Below are 20832 nucleotides of genomic sequence, written 5' to 3'. Positions count from 1 at the left end.
TTCTGTAGAGTTCAGAAAAACAGAACCTACAGGTGGAAATAACAGGGAGGCAGGTGCGTTGGAAGGGATTTTCTTTTTCTTTTTTTAAAGATTTTATTTATTTATTTGAGAGGGAGTGCGCATGGGGGTGGGGGCAGAGGGAGAAACAGACTCTCTGCTGAGTGTGGGAGCCCAACACGAGCTCTATCTCAGCACCCTGGGATCAGGACCTGAGCCAAACCCAGGCATCCCCGGAAGGGATTTTCTGTTAGCTCTCTGAAATGAAATGTACTTGTCCCTGAAGGTATTTAGGCCAAGGTGGTGGGGAAATTGTGAAGGGGATGCATGGGCTGAGCCAGACAGACTGTTTCCAAACCTGACTATGCATTGGAATCATCTGGAGAGCTTTTTAAAAATACATTTTCCATGACCTCTTCCCACATTTAACGAGCTGATTTGATACACTAGGAATGTGCCTTTTTGAAATGCTGCCCAGATGATTCTAATGTAGCCAACTCAGAACTGGTCCATGGAAGAGCATTTAGGAACCACTGGCCAAATGACCTCTAAATTTCCCACTGACTGTGGCATTTGATAATTTAATAATGTCTTTGTAGACATTTACCTGTGAACTGGGGAGAGGACTAGAAAAGTAGAGAGGTAGAATTACTGCTCCCAGTGTACAGAAGAATAATGGAGGGCTAGAAATTTCTGTGAAATCAGATATAATTCCACGAACAGTCCATGTGCCTTCTCCACTGTTCACAAGCTTTTCAGTAAGTGTTGATAAAGATGATGAAAATGAACATGTTTTCTATTCAGAACAAATGGTCCAACAGGCCCAACATGCCTTATTGTTTATATCTCCAGCATCCTCGTATTTCGTGTAAGTAGAGACTGTTACAGGTCTGGAACCCCAGGGCAGTGTGTCTATACTTTTCATATGCATACGAATTGCCCGGGAAACTTGGTGAAATGCAGATTCTGAAAAAGTTGGACTGGGTTGGAGTCCAAGGTAATATATTTCTGATAAAGCCCTCTATCTTCTCACCTTACCACAAGGCTTTCAGAAACACTCTCTTTAGACAAGATAAAGAGAGAAACTCTTCTGGTTTTCCAAAGACTCCATTCTTTAGGCCAGATTATCGTTTTGTCTTAGTATCTATGTGAATTAATAAGGAGAAGAGGTGGCTGAAAGGAGCGCTACGTGCCCTAGATTAGGCAACAGGGCATGGGAGTCGGGCAGAAGTTCTGGGTGGAGAATGGTGACCTCTCAAAAGTTTAAACGCCTCTTTCCACACCCAGAACAGGATAGCAATAATGGAATGAAGAGCTCTCCGGACCGTCAGAAGACCAGAATTTTAGTCACAGGGTAGATTTCTGTGTTTTATTTTGTTTCGATGTGCTTGTTTTTGTTTTTGAACTTTTTGGCCTTTCATAACTCACTTAATCTTCCTGAGACTGTTTTGTCTCTGGGATATACTAACAAGAGTTTCGTGTGCTTTATAACGTGTTTTCTTAACTTCTGGAAAATTCCTATAACACAAAATTTTCAAGTGATCGTTTCAGTGGTATTTTGTACTTTAACAATGTTGTGCAACCACCACCTCTGTGCAGATCCAAAACATTTTTATCTCCCCCAAAGAAAACCCATACCCATTAAATAGCTGCTCCCTATTCCCAACCCACCCCTTAGCTCCTTGCAATCACATATCTTTTTATCTATATGGTTTGACCTGTTCTGGATATTTAATATAAACGGAATCATTGCAATATGTGTCCTTTTATGTTTGGCTTCTTTCACTTAACATAATGTTTTCTAGGTTCATCCACGATGTGGCCAGTATCAATAATCCATCCCTTTTGATGGCAGAAGAATATTCCATTGCCTGCATATATCACATTTTGTTTATCTCTTCATTCGTTGATGGTCATTAGGATTGTTTCCATCTTTTGGACTGTGAACAATGCGGCTACGAGCAAGTATTTGAGTACCTGTTTTCATAATTTATTATTTTTGGATGTACCATCCCATTTGGTTTTCACATTGGGTTGAAAAGAGTTTTTTACCGAAAAGCTCAAAGTGGCTTGCTCAAAGTTCATAGGTAGTAAGGTGCCCAGGAACTCAAAGCTTCTGTGAGGAAGTCCAGGGCCCTTTCCAGTTTTCCCACCACAGGTTCAGCTGTCTTGAGAGTCAAAAAGGAGAAGGGGTGTAAAAATGACCAGTGGGCTGTAAAGCACTTTATGTGTAAGTGGGTGCCAGGAGTTGATATTCAATATGCCAGTTGATGCTACACGAACAGTTTCCCGCTCAGGAGGTCAGTGCATGCTGTCTCTAGTATGACCAGAGAGATATTTTAGAATTGCAAAAGGTATAACAGAGTGGTTGGACACCAGCAAAGGAGTTTGACAAGGCTGTCACATCTGTTCAATATTTCTACTGAAATAATCATGGGTATTGCTGTTGATGGTTACCATAGTGGTATTAAGGTTGGCAGAAGGAGATGATGTAATCTCGAGCATGCTGATGACATCCCAGCTGCTGAGTCTGTGGTTTCTGCCCAAAGAAAGCCAGTGCCTTCGACGAGGGATGATTTAGATGCTCATAATGGCAGCTGAAAAGCAGAATATTTTAGCAGCCGTGCAAACTGGGAGTGAATAAGGAAAGCAAGTGAAGGCTTATGCTACCCGTAGTTTATGATAGGTAGTGAGAGCCATGGCCCTCTGGCTTGTAAAACAGAACGCCTTGTCAGCATTCATGAGGATGAGGTCCAGAGCATAAAATGTCTGCCAGGGAGGCAGTCGGCTTCACATTATCTCACCCTGGGTCCTTTCTTGGTTCTCATTTAGTCCTGGTGTCTGATTAGTATGAAATAGCTGTGAGCGGAGCCTCAATTTACAGACTTTTACCAAAAGAGGAGACGAAGATCAACACAGAAATGCGGCTACTGTCAAGCTGAGTTAAATCCAGAGTGATGACGACAATATCTTCGTGAAGGAGAAGAATGACAGCAGGCTGAAAGAAAGCATCATCTGTTTCCAGAATCCCGGAACATTTCCTTCTGAAATAACTCATTCTGCGTGTCTTGATTTCCTGACAAGTAAATCTTGAAGAACAGAACTGGCATTTATCAGGGCAAACACTAGTATGGGGGTCTCTGGAAGGATTTGTGACAGGGTTTGTAAAAACTGTGTTTTTGAAGAATTCATTGCTATGTGAGGGTTCTTAGAATCTTCTTTGAAAATCAAAATCAAAATATATCTTTAGACCACATGCGTTTTTATGATTATGAAAATAACACATATTCATTGTGGAAAACTGAAATATGGAAAGAGGAAAAAATCATGCACATTCTCTTACTCAGAAATAATCAGAGAACATTTTGCCATTTCTTCTTCCAATATTTTATCTATCTATATTTATTTTTCATATAATTAGGATCCTACTTTATGTTTAATTGGTTTCCTGCTTTTCAAAAATTAACTTATCTGCACATATATTTCTGGCTCCTTCTCTGGATTGAAGGGTCATACTAGTGTTTGGGTTTCCTATAGGATAGCTAAATATTTTCAGTTAGAGCAGAGGAAAATCAAGGCCTAAAATTATCTATCCTTCGTAGACAGAAAATGACTCAGATTTGAGCAGCCCACTCTTGGAGACATAGTTCAAAGCTGCTGATTTTCTCTGAATACTCAACATGGAGGGGAGCTTGTGCCAAATTTCAGATTTCTTTTTCTTTCTCTTTTTAAAAAAATTTTTTATTTATTTAATTAATTTATTTGACAGAGCACAAGCAGGGGGAGCTGCCAAGGGAGAGGGAGAAGCAGGCTTCCCACTAAGCAGGGAGCCCAACATGAGGCTCAATCCCAGGACCCCGGGATCATGACCTGAGCTGAAGGCAGATATGTAATAACCAACTGAGCCACCCAGGTGCCCCCACATTTCAGATTTCTTTGGAAACTTTAATCTGAAAACCTGTTTCTGCTTTGTAAATTTATATGTAAGTTTGCCATCGGAAGACAACAACGTGAATATTCTTATAGTGTGATGGTAACCTAAGGCCCAGGGTGGGTTGGGTGGTGGGGCAAAAAACAAACTAGGCTTAGGCTATGGTAGATCTAGAAGGTACTCTGGAATGCCCTTTCCTTTTCTTGGTGGCAGGAGGCTTCCAGTTCCTCTAGCCTGAAACCTTGATGGAAATAAAAGTACCCTAAATGTTATCTGTATGCAGCATTTTATAATAGCTAAGTAATAATTTGTCTCACCACAGATTTTCAACTGTACTCAAAGATGCTCAATATTAAAAGGTGAAAAACAATGCTTTGTTATACCTATATGTTCAATATGCAAAGTGGGGCTGTTAAATAATGAGACTGAGTCTGTAAACTAAATAATTATATATCTTTGTATACACTCTTTGCATATGTTCTCTAGTAAGTGAAAATGGAAGGAACTCCAAAAATGAGTTTTCCGGGGCACCTGGGTAGCGCAGTCGTTAAGCGTCTGCCTTTGGCTCAGGGTGTGATCCAGCGTTCTGGGATCGAGCCCCACATCAGGCTTCTCCGCTAGGAGCCTGCTTCTCCCTCTCCCACTCCCCCTGCTGTGTTCCCTCTCTCACTGGCTGTCTCTCTCTGTCAAATAAATAAATTTAAAAAAAAAATGAGCTTTCCCTCTTATGTGGTTACTGATTTCTTTTTTTTTCTAAGATTTTATTTATTTATTTATTTGAGAGAGAAAGAGAGAGCACAAACAGGGGGAGGGGCAGAAGGAGAGGGAAAAGCAGACTCCCTACTGAGCAAGGAGCCCAAAGTGGGGCTCCATCCCAGGACCCCGGGATCATAACCTGAGCTGAAGACAGATGCTTAATGACTGAGCCAGCCAGGCACCTCGTGGTTACTGATTTCTTAGAAGTGAATAACTTCATGTTATACTAGGCATCTTGGGTTTTGCAAATAATAATGGTAGTATAATTCTTCAATCCACCATTAGCTTATTGCATAACCCAAGACAAGCTTTCATATTTTTTTTCATGGCTGTCTGTCCATCTGTAACTTGTAGCTTTGCCAGTGATTGTCCATGATCTAAGGAGAGGCTCTAAGGCCACAGGGCTCCATGTCCTCCTCAATAGCAGAAGTAAATGGTACTACCTGGTCAAGGTATCTCCATATCTAAACCCCATGGTTCTAAATCCTGGGTAAGAGACATCTGTAGAAAATACAAGTACTTTTTTTTTAGAATGTCAGTGTAAGTTGAGTGGGGATATTTTGTGTGGAACCACTTTACTTATTCACAAGTATATTAATAGCTACAAATATGACCACATGAAAGATTTGATGGCAATAAATAATATAGGAGCACAGAACAAGGAATCAGAAAACCTAGGCCCTGATCAAACAAGCCCTCTAAAAAGTTTAGATTTAGCCTCCAATAAAAAGTTAACACCAAAATGTATTCTATCCCTACTCAGTAAATATCATCTTCAAATCTCCCATACTATGAGAATTGTACATCTTGCTCTGTGAATGCTACATTCCGTATCAAGCCCAAGATCTTCTTGCCTTCAACGCACTCTAAACTGCACTCATTCTGCATTTCTCATTTTTCTTACAGGTATGGGTGACAAAACTTCAAAATGATATAAACTATAAAATAAATATCTATAAATCCATATTGACATAAATAAATGATTGAATAAATAAGTAAATGACAGAGACAAATTTCCTTACAGAAGAATTCCAAATAATTTATATAGATACTCCTCCCTAGGCATGTGGGCTGGACTTAGTGACTTGTTTCCAAAGAATAGAGTATGGAAAGGGCCAGGGAGGGACTTCAGAGTGGAAAGGTCTGGCAAACACAACCTCAGCCAAGTGACTGAGGTTAACATCTCCAGTGATAAGCCACGGTGATAGCATGTACCTCCTGATGTGATGTGATAAAAATTCATCCTTTATGACGTCTTGTCTCCAAACTCCAGTCTAATCATGATAAAAACATCAGACAAACCCAAACTGAAGGACATTCTACAAAATAGCTAACCAGTACCCTTCAAAACTCTCAAAGTTGAAAAACAAGGGAAGACTGAGAGACTGTTACATACCAGAGGAAACTAGGGAGACATGATCACTTAACACAATGTGGAATCCTGGAAGGGATCCTGGAATGAAAAAGGGACATTAGTGGAAAAGCTAGTGAAACCCAAATACAGTCTGGAATTTATAAATAATACTGTACTAATGTTGGTTTCTTAGTTTTGGCAAATGTACCACCGGTATGTAAGATGTTACTGTTGGGGAAAGAGGATGATGGGAACTCTCTGTATTATCTTTGTAGCTTTTCTTTAAATCTAAATTTATCCAAAATAAAAAGTTTATTTAAAAAACAACATGACACAAAAGAATTGAAAACAGATAACTCAAACAAATACTTATACCTGAATGTTCATAAAAGCAGTATTCATAATAGCCGAAAGGTAGGAACACCCCAAGTGTCCATCAGTGGATGAATGGATAAACAAATTGTGGCATATGCATACAATGGAATATTATTCAACCACAAAAGGAATGAAATACTAATGTGTGCTACATCATGGAATAACCTAAATAACATTATGCTACATAAAAGAAGCCAGACATGAAAGGTCATGTGTTTTATGATTACAATTTTATGAAATATCCATAATAGGTCAATCCATAGAGGCAGAAACCAGATTGGTGGTTACCAGGGGCTGGGAAGATGAGAAAAGGGGAGTAATTGCTTAATGGATATTGGTTTTCTTTTGGGGAAATGAAAATGTTTTGGAACTAGAGAGATAGTGATTGTACAACATTGTAAATGTACTAAATGACACTGAACTGCTCACCTTCAAATGGTCAATTTTATATTATGTCAGTTTCACCTCAATAATAAAAAGGAAATATAATCTAAGTGTTGAGTTTGATGATAGTCTCAGCTAACAGACAGAGTACGGGAAAACAGATCTAGAGTAACAAATGGACCGACCATCCTCCAGAAGAATCCTTAGCAGGAAATTATAAAAGAATGAGTGGGAGCTAGGAATCTTCAAACAGGAAATGAAGAAACTGTCATCTAGAAAAAGAGATATCAAAGAACTTAAGACTGTATTTCTAGGAAATGTTATGCAGATAAGAAAACTCTTATTTAGGGATGCCTGGGTGGCTCAGTTGGTTAGGCGTCTGCTTTTGGCTCAGGTCATGATCCCCGGGTCCTGAGATCGAGTTCCGTATTCGCATCGGGCTCCTTGTTCAGCAGGGAGCCTGCTTCTCCCTCTGCCTGCCGCTCCCCCTGCTTTTCTGCTCTCTCTCCCTCTCTTTCTGACAAATAAATAAATAAAATCTTTAAAAAAAAAACCGCCTCTTATTTAAGTCAGGAGCAATTCTTCATTTTTAATGCTCTTCAACTTTTCTCCTAACATATTTTTCCAATGATCAAGAACAGGGTTCTCCACATCTAGAAGACAAACTCCACAAGGGAGATTATATCTATCTTTTTTTGCACTGAATCCTTAGAGCCTAGCATAATGCCTGGTACACCCTGGTAGACCTTCAGTAAAAATTAATTAAATTTATGAATTTTGAAAAATATGGGATATACTTTTGGTAACAATTAGTAATAAAAGATTTTGTTTTGATTTTTTTTACAAATGTTGCCACTATAATAATTAATGTGGTATTGTTACTGTGTATTATTGTTCATCAATATACATATTTTTAAATCTTAATGAACTCTTCTGATTTAATGGCAAGTTTCTGATAAGAGTTCAAAAGACTATCATAAACCAACCTGTGTGCTTTATTTAACTAAGTATGGGCAAAAAACCTTGTTTTTAAACTCATTCATTCACACAGTTGAAATCCCCCATCCTTTGTCAGCATCCCTACGTCTTTGCCCATATTTACTGATATAGTAGCTAGAATTTTTAAAAAGATTTTATTTATTTATTTGAGAAAGAGAGCATGCAGTCACAGGTGGGGGGGGGTAGGGCAGAGAGAGAGGGAGAAGCAAGCTCCCTACTGAGCAGGGAGCCTGATGTGGGGCTTGATCCCAGGACCTTGGGATCATGACCTATGCCAAAGGCAGACCCTTAACTGCCTGAGCCACCCAGGCGCCCCAGTAGCTAGAATTTTAAAACATAGACTCCTTGAGCTAAAAACGAGGATAGAGAACTATCTGGATCTCGAGGAAGTCATTTTTTAATATTATAATTCTACTTGTAATCATTTATGTGGCAGTGACTGTGAACAACAACCAGTCACTCCCATCAGTGATTTATAGAGTAACACTGCATCTAGAGGGGATAGGTTAAGCTAACCTGCAAAGTTTAAAAGTTAAAATATGTAAGTCCAAAACTTTCCTTTATGTAAGAGCATTTTGTAGAATAACAATGTACTTGAAGGGCAGGCTCTCCAGACAAACTGTAGGAGTTTATTTCTCTGCTTCATCCATCACTGTGTGATCTCTGGTGAGAAACTGATTCCTTTAGGCTCATGTCCTCAACTGTCAAGAAGGGTGACAACAGTACTGACCTGACAGGCTGCTTGTGAGGACTGCTTGAGCCGATTGACCTAAAGCTTCCAGAACAGGACCATCAACTCATGTCAGCCATTATTATTATGATCACCAACATTACTATGTAATATTGTGATCATACAATGAAAAAGAGGCCTTTTAAAACTATTACCTCAGAGAAAAAGATTTTCCTTAGAAACAGGTAAGTTGCATAATGCTGTTATATTTTTGTACAAAAGATCTCCTTCCAGGCTTATGCATATTTTCTATAAGCAATAGTATTGAGGATTTGAAGAAGAAAGAGGAGTTGATGCAAAAAGGAAAACTATAATGGTGGAGGAGACATACCCTTCATTTTTAAGTTTTATAGCAGCCAAGTATCTCAGCCCCAGTAACTAACCCAAAGGATATGTGTTTTAAAACATCACCCAAATATCATTCCATTTAAAATTTTCAAAATATAAGTTTGGAGGCCAGAGAACATACTGGTTTCTTTCTGAGATACGTGAAACATTAATTCCTAAATTACATGATTTCTTTTAAGATTAATTTTAGTAACTTAAAACATTCTCAGTAACATGAGTTTATAGAAACAATTGTTCATAAATAAATACTATACAAGTCAGGAAACCAGTCATAGATGAATCTACAGAAATAATTGTACTATAAGGTGTGAGTGCGTTAGGAAGAATAATCTGAAAAAACTTCTGTTAGCTGGAGAGAGGAAATTTGCTAGGTGAGATCTAGAACTGGAAACCAGTCAGCAAGTTCCCTTTCCCCAGTTCACTGTTTGTCATGCAGCCCAAGACAAAGCTCTCAATTTCATTATGGCTCTGTATCCCTGTCTCTAGCTAAATATTTGCCACTTATCCCCATTAACAGAGATGCTGTGAAGATTCAAGAGATAACATTAGTTAAGAACCATGACATGCACATAAACACAAAATCTTATCCCTGGTAAATATGATGGTTACCCTGGTAGGCTCTGTTAAAGATGTTTGGTGCTTGCCAATGGTGATGGTAAGAAGGATAAGCCAAGTGAGCAGCTCCCACATGACCTTGGTCCAGATTTGGGAGTGGCCAGATCAAGGTGGGCAAGGCCAAGGGTGGCCCTGTACATGGGGTGCCTGAGCATCTCTGAGGAGAGCGAAATTCTAAGGTTGCCTCTGTCTCCAAGTGCCAGGACAGTTGGAGGTCAGTACAAGGAAGATTCGTTCAGCACTGGACAGCTCCCAGCCCAATGGAGTCCACCTGGGAGGGAAGAATGTCCTTCTTTCTCCCAACCTTTCCCAGGAGAAACTGAAGACTGTCACCAATGGCCTTTGTTCACTCGTCCAGAAGAGCAAAACCGAAAATACATTAAGCACTTCAAACCCTTCTTAATTACTGAAAATAACAGAAACAGCAATGGAGATTTGACTTTAATCATGCACTTGCAAGCATTTAAAAGCAATGACTTTTTTTTTTCTTTAAATTTAAATGTGCTCCTTCAGTACTGTGCATAGAAAAAAAGAAAACTTCATTTTCTGTCTTTGCCTTTTGGTTTTATAGGGACAAAATGCGGAATAAACTTCCTTAATTTTCACTTCAGTGTTTGCAGCTTAGGATTCCATTAATATATCCTTTCCCTCGGTTGTGCAGGGTCCTCGTTTGCAGTCAGTTCATTCCACACTGATGTATATTTCATTGCCCAAGGCTTAATTTTGATTTATTGTCCATCCATAAATTAGAAAAATATGCTCTGGAATTCCATCCCGCTGAAAAGCTGTGCCTGATGTCAGGGGACTGGGTGATATTTAAGATGTCAGAAATACATATTGGATTAGTGTGCTTTGTTTCCCCACAACAGCAGGTGTTTAATCATAGCTGATGGCTGAAGTTAAATGCATTAGGACAGCAGCAGCCAAGAAGATGGAGTTTTTCTAAACCATACAAACTCCAGGATAAATAACTCAAAACTAATTGTGTGTCCACATCTTAGATACATTTTTATTTACTTAATACATTAAACAATGAAAATAGCCTCTGGCACTTAACTTCATGTTTAAGGGGCCGTACAAATATTTTATATTAGTGAAGTGTTGGCTGTTTAAACATAATTACTATTTCCCTTTCTGGCCCTCTGGCGGCTTTATGTAAAATATTTCTTAAGAAGAAAAGAATAAAGGCTGAAATCTCTCAGTAATTCAAGAATAAGAAATTTTTAAGGTTTGCTTTTTGTTCTTCATACAGTTTGAATGTTTATATCCGTCTACATGCCCATTTTGCCATTATCCAAGTGATGCTGAATGTACTTACCAACCGGGCATTTTCTCTTGCTCTCTTTGTAAAGTACGGGATCTCTGCCATTATGTTTATATTAATTAGAGTTCTATGTGTATAGAAAAATGATCTGGCTTGGTCTGGAGCAATTTAACTAGAGGCTGGAGAAGAGACGCTTAGGAGAGCAAACATTTTCAAGGTGCAACCGGTGACCTGTAACAAGCCAGAGAGATTCATGGCGAGAATCGTATATTTTGACACAACAGTGATTTGATTAAAAGAGAAAGTAATGGGTTTAAACAGTCACTATGAGGATGTAGCCAGACTTTGGTAGCTTTTTGCAATTTACTTTACAGACCAGTGATAGAGTGGGAGAGTGAACCTTTGCTGCTGGAAAAGGCCGCTTGGATTTGGAAACAAATATAAACAAAAATTGAGTGGTTGAAACTAGTTTCCCCCCCCTTCCCCCCCCCTTTTAAACAAACATCTATGGTGAAGGCAGGATAAAACCAAGGAAGAGAAAATATTGAGGTCACTTTGAGAATGGAAATAGAACTGGATTTAATTTTTCTTGGATATTTTTAAAAGAATTAATTTTGGAGTCAGAATCAATTCAATCAGTCTGAAAAGAAAGGGAAAAAATGAAAGTCTCTGCATCTTGAGAGAAATAAAAATTTGTATTAGAAAACTGAAATAGTAATTTATTTCACTTAGATAAGCAGTATATCCCCAAGAATAGCTAACATACCTAAGTTCAATGTAGCATCAAATTTAATTCTAATATAGTGCTTGAGACTAGTGCAGTGTGGTTTGAATTAAATAGCTTTAAAAAGAGGATTAATGAAACCTTGTTCACTAAAAAAGTGCGAATCACAAAACATTCTAATAGTATGATCCTATTAACATAAGAATACAAGAAAAAGCAAAATGAAAGACATTCTATCGTATATGTATGTATATGTCCAAGAATAATTATATCACCCCAGAAGAGGGTCTGAAAGCAAATTGAGAACAATATTTGTCCCCAAGAAGATTTTAACTTTTTATCTGTATACTTTTGTGTTGTTTGATTCTTATTCATACTGACATCTTAAGATATAACTTGTATAAATTAATTTTTAAAGAATCTCAGTAAAGCTCCGTTTTTAAGGAAAAAAAGAGGGCTATGACCTATTTCGATACATGTAATCTGCCTAAATAAAGATCAGTTGTGATTATTATCGTGGTAACTATGTGTTAAATGAAATAGTCATTCGATGTCGTTATAAGGTAAATCCTTTGAAGAAAAATTTTTAAGAATTACAGTCCCAGGGGAGGCGGGTGGGGGAATGGGCTAGATGGGTGATGGGTATTAGGGAGGACACTTATTGCAATGAGCACTGGGTGTTATATGTAAATGATGAATCATTAAATTCGACTCCTGAAACCAATATTACTATATGTTAACTAACTAGAACTTAAATAAAAACTTTTAAAAAATAAAAATAAATAAATTTTTAAAAATTACAGTCCTGGGGCATCATACTAGCTCAGTCGGTAGAGCATGGGGCTCTTGATCTCGGGATTGTGAGTTTGAGCCCCATGTTGGGGATAGAGGTTATTTAAAAATAAAATCTTAAAAAAAAATTAAGTCTCATAGTCTCAATGGGGTGTTCATATGGAGCAACCTCGCTGGTATCTTTGTTTTCTCTCTGGAAGCACATTTGCTCCTGCCCCACCCTCAACCCCAATGACCATGGTAAGGTGGCTGCTTCAACCACTAAGCATTTATTACGCTAGGCAATTCACGTTCCAAAAAACAATACAAAAGGGAAAAAACGGTATTAACAGTGCTCTTTGTCCCAGAATTTCTTTTTTTTTTTTTTAAAGATTTTATTAATTTATTTGACAGAGATAGAGACAGCCAGCAAGAGAGGGAACACAAGCAGGAGGAGTGGGAGAGGAAGAAGCAGGCTCCCAGTGGAGGAGCCTGATGTGGGGCTCGATCCCAGAACGCTGGGATCATGCCCTGAGCCGAAGGCAGACGCTTAACGACTGAGCCACCCAGGCGCCCCTGTCCCAGAATTTCTAATAATAATATTTCCTTGGCAGAATTTTATGTTTTTCACAAGTCTGATATTTAAAGTGATACGGTTGGTGCTTTGGGTTTTTTTTTTTAAGAAGGTTGTAAAATGCATTTCTCATTTATTACAATCATTTTCATACCGTTTAATATCGTTTCCTGTTTTGCAACTGATATCCTGAAGTTCTTCAACTATTTTAACTCAACGAGTGTCATGTTTTTGGAAAAAAATAAATATGGGGCATTAAGACTCTCACTCCAAACTACAGCATATTCTTTCTCATATTTTTAGTCTGAGGGGTGTAGGTCTGCCCCCCACCTCAAGAAAGAGGCCCTGAGATGACGAGTTTTGGCAGGAGGTTTACTGGAGGGTGCTCTTTGACAGGAGAGAAAAGGAAACAGGAATGGAGGGGAGGAAAAAGGGAGGGAGGGACTACGCCATCACCACAGAGGCCTCAGCTGATCCACAGGGAGCTCCGGGCTGGGTGGTCCTGGAGGGTCATTCTCCCTTTGTGCCTCACAAGGGCCAGTCCTAGGATACAGGTTGACCCTGGAAGGGATTGTAACTTTGGGCAATTTTGGGCAAGGGAACTCCCTTTAGCAGAGGACAATTCCTGGAAAGGAATTTGACTGGGATTCCTCAGCAACCAACACTTCCAGCAGCTGTAGGAATAAGTGCCTTGGTCTTAAAGGGGGCTCTGAGTGGTGCACCCCATATCCACCACATTGAGTTTCCAAGTCTGATTATCTTCATTTTCATCTACAAAAACAATGTTCATTAAACAGTGGCCAGAGCCACTCTCCAAAACAAAAGGAAGAAAGGAGCAACATTCACTGAAGAAAAAGCACGAGAAAACATAATTCCAAGGCATTTTTGGTAAATGAGGCTCAAAGCAGAAGGGTGAAAAACATTCCATTTTGTCATAGAAACAGCAAAGCAGGGAAAGAAAATGATATAATGAGTGCCTCTGAGATTTTGTTTCCAAATTTTCTTGATTCTCTCATACTGTAGGACTATTTTTTGCTTTGTTTCTTGTGTTTGTATCGGAAATAATTAACGACACATCTTATGAATGGGTCTGGAGACTATTAACTAGAATTTTCTATTATGCATGCAATAGAATGGCTCACATATACATTACATCAAGTACCTGATATATTGGTCTGAAAGTCAAAAGTGAAGAACATCAGGCACCCATGACTTTCCCTGGTTTTCTGTTTCAAAGAAACCTGGTTCTAAGAGGAGTTGGCACAAAGTGGATTTGCAGAATGAATGGGGAAAGTGGGCCTTATCAAATGCTCAGGGGCCAAGGAGGACAGCTTCTGGACTGGGAAGAGCATTGTCGACTTGTCCTCAACATATGACAACTTGAACTTGACTCTGCCTTAGCAGCCTGGAAATGGAATGGGCATATTTGACAAATGACATTAATTTAGTTATGTGGGAAGGAGAAAACATAAATGCTTTAAACTTGTTCACAAGAATGCTCTGATAGCCTAAGTAGAAAACATGTCTGAAAATGAAAAAGCCTGACATATTATGTTTTCCTAATACATCACACAGGAAATAAGATTCCACAAGCATTACCCAAATAGTCCTCCTCCAGATAGTCTTTAAGGAAATCCAAATCCTGCTTGTTCTAACACATAAGAAAATGAAGATACACAAAGTAAATATTTGTTTCTAAACTTCTTCACATATTTTTTAGAAGATTTATTTATTTATTTTAGAGAGAGAGAGTGAGCGCGTGCATGAGCGAGCACACAAGTAGGGGAAGGGGCAGAGAGAGAACCTCAAGCAGACTCCCCACTGAGCCCGGAGTCCTATACCCATGAGATCCCACAACCCATGAGATCATGACCTGAGCTGAAACCAAGAGTCGGATGCTCAACCGACTGAGCCACCCAGGCGCCCCTAAACATCTCCAATATTAACACTCTAACACATGTGTTTGTATCCATATAAAAAGTTTGATAGGGGCAAAAGATAGGCATATACTGAGTGGCAAGAATGGGGGAGCTCATTGTCTACAATTAGGATTACAAGATCTAGGATTATTAAGCACCCAATCTATATCAGTTATTACAATTATTATTAGGATCTCTCACTCTTGGATTTGAAGTTTGACCCTTCATTACTGGTTCCTTTAAAGTTTAACGCTTAAAGATAGTTTGTGTGGTAAGAGCAAATGTGGAAGTAAGCAAGGAGAGATAGGAGACAAGTAGGGGAATATGCAAGACAACAACAACAATAAACTATGACAAAGGAATGTCCCAATAATTATAGTAATAGCTAATATAGGTTGGGTGCTTTCTGAGATTTCCTTCTCAGAGGTTTACATATGTTACCTTAATAATCAGAGCAATAACTCTAAGAATTTGAACTGTCATCTTCTCCACTTCTACAGATGAGGAAATTGAGGCTTGGTGAGGCTAAATATCTATGTAACACGGATAGGCGGTGGTATCAGCAAAACCATAGCTCAAGAAGGCCACTCTGGGTAAGAGCGGCTTATGCCTCTGTGTAAAACCGTATCTGTCTACAGACTCTTGAAGGTTAGGGCTGCCAGACACCTTCAAGATCCAGAGACCATACTGCCCAAGCCCCTCCCCCTGCAGGCAAGGAAACTGAGGCCCAGAGCAAAAGACAGGGTAGCTCTACATCGCTTCTGTGGTCATGTATGTTATTTCCCAGAAAGATATGTAATTACATGATAAATGATACTGTGGTCTGCAATATTTCTATTTGCTCTGGTAATAAATCATCAGGACATTGAAACGTCCTGGGTTATCTGACCAGACCCACAGTCTTTACTTTCAAGTGGATTGTAGAACTAAGCACACTGACCTAGCTCGCCAGAATTTTTGGATCCTTGGATTCCCTTGAAGAGTGTTTCTGAGGATCAACTGAATCAGGGCTGATTTTTCCTGGAGTTCTGATGCTATTATATGCTGGGACAATGACAGCAGCCTCGGCTATATAGAACTGAGAAGACTCAGTAATGCTGTAAAGTCTAGGAGTTGATTTTCAGGAGGAATCCCTAGGGGCCGCAGCAGCAATGTGGCCCTTGTTAGTCTTGCGTTCATGAGCTTAGAGATGCCTGAGAGTGGGACTCAGCTAAAGGATGAGGACACCCCCAACAACCTTGGCTGAGGATTTTTATTTCAGGAGAAGGGAACACTTAAAGACTTATCACTTCTTCAATTGTGGAACTGGGTTATCCCTATACCCTACCTGACATTACAAAGAATGTACTTTAAGCCAACTGATTTCTGAGCTTGACAAGGATCACTCTTTTGTCAGAAAACGCAAGGGGCTTGCCGGTTTCCAGTCAAAGGCTGAAAAGCATCTGCATATACTAAACAAAATCGGGTTTTCCTTATACCTCTCTTATAAGGAATTCTTAGCTACTCCAAAGAATCATCATGTATTTATTCAGCAAACCCTGATTCAGGTTAGGCTGGAGGAATTTACTTCAGTAACTGAATTACAGTCACCCAGTGGTTTGGTGACAGATTCTGTGCTACAATTTAAGTATTTTGAGCTAACATTTTACATCCCGAAAATACACCAAACTGGTCTCTTAGGCTTCATTGTTTTGGGATCATTCCCTGTTGCTAAGTTTTCAAGTGTCTGCCCTCTGTTCCCGGAACACCGTGTGCTTTGTTCAGTGACAAGTCATTGGGAGCTGTCACACCATCCTTCCTGCTTTGGAAAAGCCCCAGATCTCTCTGCTCACCTTCTCTTGTCTTCTTAAATGAGAACTAAAGCTTGGGATCTTGTGATGTCATTTTCATTGCTCGAATTGATATATCCTTAAATAGACACAGAGTGTTACATGGTAAAAACAACCCTGTGCTGTGAAAATAGGCCACCCTGTGTTTAGATAAGACACTTAACCTCTCTGAGCATTTTTATCTCTAAAATGGAAATAATGATTCCTACCTCATAGGATGGCTGTAAAGCCTAATGATACAAGTATACACTGTTTGGCATATAGTAGATGCCCAATAACTGGTAGCCACCATCACTGTCAATTTTCTAAAAATAAGGATTATTCCAATGAAGTTTTTCTATATAATACTCAGCATAAGAGGATAGAAGAGCAGGTATGAATGGTAAATCAAACTTTAATTGAGCCTTCTCAGGCTGTGGACAAATATCAAAGGGTAGCTGCTCCACCTGGGTCCCCAGAAAAGGTCCAACTAGTCCAGAGGTGGTAACATCATGGGAAGAGAAAGAGAAGTAAGGAACTTCAGATGAGGACGTGATTTCCCCCACTGCCCCAGCACACTTGGCCCAATGCCCTCCAAAACCAGAGATGAATCAAGATGGCCTCTTTACCTCCTCTCCCAGTCTCCCCCGCTCCCCGCCCCCACTTTCTAGCAGAACCAAAGCCACAGACCAAAGTACCCTAAATCACAACTTCAGGACCTTCCAAGCCAGCAGCTCAAGAACCCGTCACCCTTTTTCACTTGTGATTTATACACATGTATACGGGGTTTTTTTTTTTTAAGTGAGGTATTAAATGAATCTGACAGTCCTACCTCACTATTACAGTGATTATATTTTTAAAAGGCCTGCAAAGGTTTTAGCTTGTCAGTCCACCTAGGTAGAACTGTATTGAAGACTCTCTGTTGCCTGTTTTTATCCACATTACCTAAGAATAAATGCAGGCTAACACCCATTCCTAACAGGAAACTAGAAAACACATGTAGAAAACAGTGTGCAATATATAAAGACAAGCGCAAAAACTAGAAGATACAGAAGGGAACCTAGAACATGAAAACAACTATGTGAGAATGGTAGGAATGTGGGAAATTTCTTTCTTCTAAAAATTATTTTCATTTGGAATAATATTATTTCTAGGATTAACAAAATTCCCACATTGAGAGTAGGGAACACCCGTCTTCTAAGGGATTCTTAAAATTAATGTCAAACTTTTCTAACAAAAAAGAAAACAAATGAAGACACAAACATTTTAAAGTCTACTGTCTTCCTTCTTCAGCTCTCCAAATACGTGGTGATACACACGCTTAGATAATGCAGCTGTTAATGCACACATTGCAAAAAGCTGATATTTATATGGTATTATTCCTAATGATGCAGCATTGGCAAGAGAGGCCTCTCTTGGTTTTTCTTTTCGTAATAATTAATCCTAATATTTTGACTTACAAATCACACAAAATTAGAAGGGAAAGCTTATCGATTCAAAAACAAAACTGGTATCCAAAACCTCCAGACAGGCTAGAAAGAAGGATCAGCTCTAATGAGAAGGCATTTAACATATATTAAAGTAATGTCCTACAGCTGGCTACAAAACACTAACTGCCAAAGTAGAGAGTGAAACATCTTACCAAGAGCTAGGAGACTAGATTAAGGGCTTTTATTGTCCACAACTTCAGTAGAAGTGAACAACGTCCTAAAGCTGCTCTAAAAGCTAAAGGAATTTTAGGTCCATTTTCGGAAGAAGGAAGGCAATGATTCTCCTGCAGAGAACCTAATGAAACCAAAACCCGGATATAGTTTTCAGAAACTTGGATGAGCTGTCACTAAAGGATTTCCCCCGGGGGTCCTGGCAAAGTTCTTTCCAACTCTATGATTCTAATCTCTCAATTCCCACTGTAGACCAAGGGTTCATAATCCAGAACACATGGATTCTATACAGAATTGTGAACGGGTTTCAAGAGACCGGCAAGCATTCTGGCAGCAAATGCCAAATGGTCTGCTCCCTATGAAATAATAATACAAGGCATTTAAAGACTAATGTTCTCGATCAGTGAGTCTCAAAGGGGGTAATGCTATCACCCAGAAGACAGCGCATTGCCACCTACAGAATTGTCTCAGCCCCCCACCTGGCTGAACAATTTCAGATGTTCGGACTTGGATGTTAGACACATGTAGGTGAGAAAGCCTTTGGTTACTATCTTAAACTCCATGCTGCATATAAACGCAAGGTATTTTCACATCATTTTAAAATACAATGAGTTTTCCACATATACAACTACTATGTACACTGTTTTGTCTGCAACTTTACCAAGCATCATTCACCACTTTGGAAAATCGGGTTATTGACAACAATGCAGCCGGTGGGTTTGGAGTTTCCTCAAAATACTTCCAACAGTCCACATCCAAATCGGGATGATTCTGCATGTATGAGCAAATATATTTAGCCCTTATTTCAAAAAGCCAGCTATAGGGGCTCCTGACGGGCTCAGTTGGAAGAGCAAGCTACTCTCTATCTCAGGGTGGTTAGTTTGAACCCTGCCATGGATGTAGAGGTTACTAAAATAAGTAAGTTTAAAAAAAATTAAAAACAACAATTACCAAAAAAAAAAAAACAAAACAAAAAACCACAAATGTCAACTATAACGAAAAAGGATGAACAACTATCAATTGAACAATTTAAAATCAAAATTTGTTGTAAAGTGGTATAAGCATTTGACTACTTCAGTCTATACTTGTCATTTTGGAGAAATACACGGAAGTTGTTACCTTTTCCTTTACAATTAGGTCATCGTATTTTCCCTTTTCCTCTCCCTCCCTTCCAACTGTTCCTTGTTCTTTTCTTTCTTTTTTTTAAATCATGTGTTTGAGTAGATTATATTATTCAAGACCTTCATGCCTGCATAGCAGAGAGATATTACAACATATTTACGATGAAAAGAGGGTTTTTGGCACGGAACACTGTGGAGAGTCGCTGCCGCACAGACTTTCCCTTGAAAGTGTTGAACGTTCTGCGCTCTCAAAAAAAGGTCCAGCACTGGTACGTATGGAGTGGTCTGAGCCTCCTCGGGAACAAGATGTAAAAAAAACAAAACCAAAAAGCCACCCGGCTCTCTGCGTCCCCCGCCCTCACGCGGGCCCAGGCTCTGCCCCCGGCGGCCTGCAGAGGCCCGGGCCTCAGCGCCCGGCCGCGCTCGCGTCCTAGGTCCAGGCCTGGCCGCAGACCCAGCCACCCGTGCCCTCCGCGGCCAACGCCCCTCCATTAGGGCCGCTGTGGCCCCCGACTTCCTATTATTGTTTTTTAAAAGAAAAAAAATGTAAATCATTACTCAGCTCAGCTCAGTCACCAGGCAAACTGTGTTTAATAAATTAGCTTAATCTATTCCGCAAGTGGTTTGTGAGTGCAGTGTTTCCTCCAGTTAAGGAAAACATTTATATTCTCTCTCTGCCCTGCGCTCCTAGGCGCCCGGAGTCCCTTCTCCGGCGGGCGCAGGGGGCCGGCTCGGGCTCCGGCGCCCTCCGCCCTCCGCCCGCCAACGGCGCGCCTCCAGCCCCAGGGCCCGCGGCCGGGAGGGCAGTTGGTGGCCGCGTGGCTCCGTCCCCCTTGGGCCCCTGGCAGCCGCCCGGGGCGCTGGTACCCAGCCTGCTTCCTCGCGGCCCAGATCCCCACCCCGCGCACATTCCACTCTTCCAAAGGGGCCTCTTTAACAGCTCCCCATGAAATAATAATTCATTATGTCACCAGGAGGGAAGAAAGGGAGTGTAAGTGTCTTGATGGGATTAGAGGAAACCCCCGCAGAGATGATTTAGGGGCCGTGATAATTCATTTAATAGGGGCCTGGGGCAAATTGCTAGACAGGGAAATGGAACTGAACGAGCCTAGAAAGGGCGCACGACAAGGCTGTGTGGGAGAGCTGGCTTCATTAGCAATATTTAAGAGATTTCATTTAAGAATGAGTCATAAAATGCAGTCCTATTTTATCCACCTGGTTTGGTGGCCTTTAGCTTTCCTCTGCATGAATATTAAATTTGAAATGGCACTACAGCAACACATTTTGGAAAGTGTTCTTTGGGCTGTTATTTGTATGGTTGGTTTAGTTTCTCGTTTGTTAACCTTTTAAAATGAATATCATTGAAAATGGATAACTGTACAACCAGAACTCGGGAAGATTAGGGGTAATATAATGCTTTAGAAGAGGTTGTTACTCAACTAGGTAAAGGATTTAAGTTTTTATTGATCAAAACACAAAAGGCATAGAGAGTGAGTCAGTA

At 39.9% G+C, this 20832-nt stretch overlaps 1 long non-coding RNA gene across 5 annotated transcripts in view; it reads right to left on the bottom strand.

Moving 5' to 3' along the window:
- Positions 1 to 20832, bottom strand: part of LOC103663543 — a 159953-nt gene that overhangs the window by 110691 nt on the left and 28430 nt on the right. For 3 of the 5 annotated variants that reach the window (XR_005832460.1, XR_005832462.1, XR_568791.2), the window contains exons 4-5: positions 10808 to 10984; positions 6081 to 6137 (exon numbers count right to left, since the gene is read on the bottom strand). The exons of 1 other annotated variant lie outside the window; for it this stretch is intronic. This is a non-coding gene — a long non-coding RNA (uncharacterized LOC103663543). The remainder of the gene's footprint in view (positions 1 to 6080; positions 6138 to 10807; positions 10985 to 20832) is intronic. One more of the 5 variants, XR_005832461.1, reaches the window with a different exon arrangement.

This window comes from Ursus maritimus, unplaced genomic scaffold (assembly GCF_017311325.1).
Source record: "Ursus maritimus isolate PB19 unplaced genomic scaffold, ASM1731132v1 scaffold_5, whole genome shotgun sequence".
Taxonomy (NCBI): Eukaryota; Metazoa; Chordata; class Mammalia; order Carnivora; family Ursidae; genus Ursus; species Ursus maritimus.
This window is presented reverse-complemented; position numbering and strand designations above follow the sequence as displayed.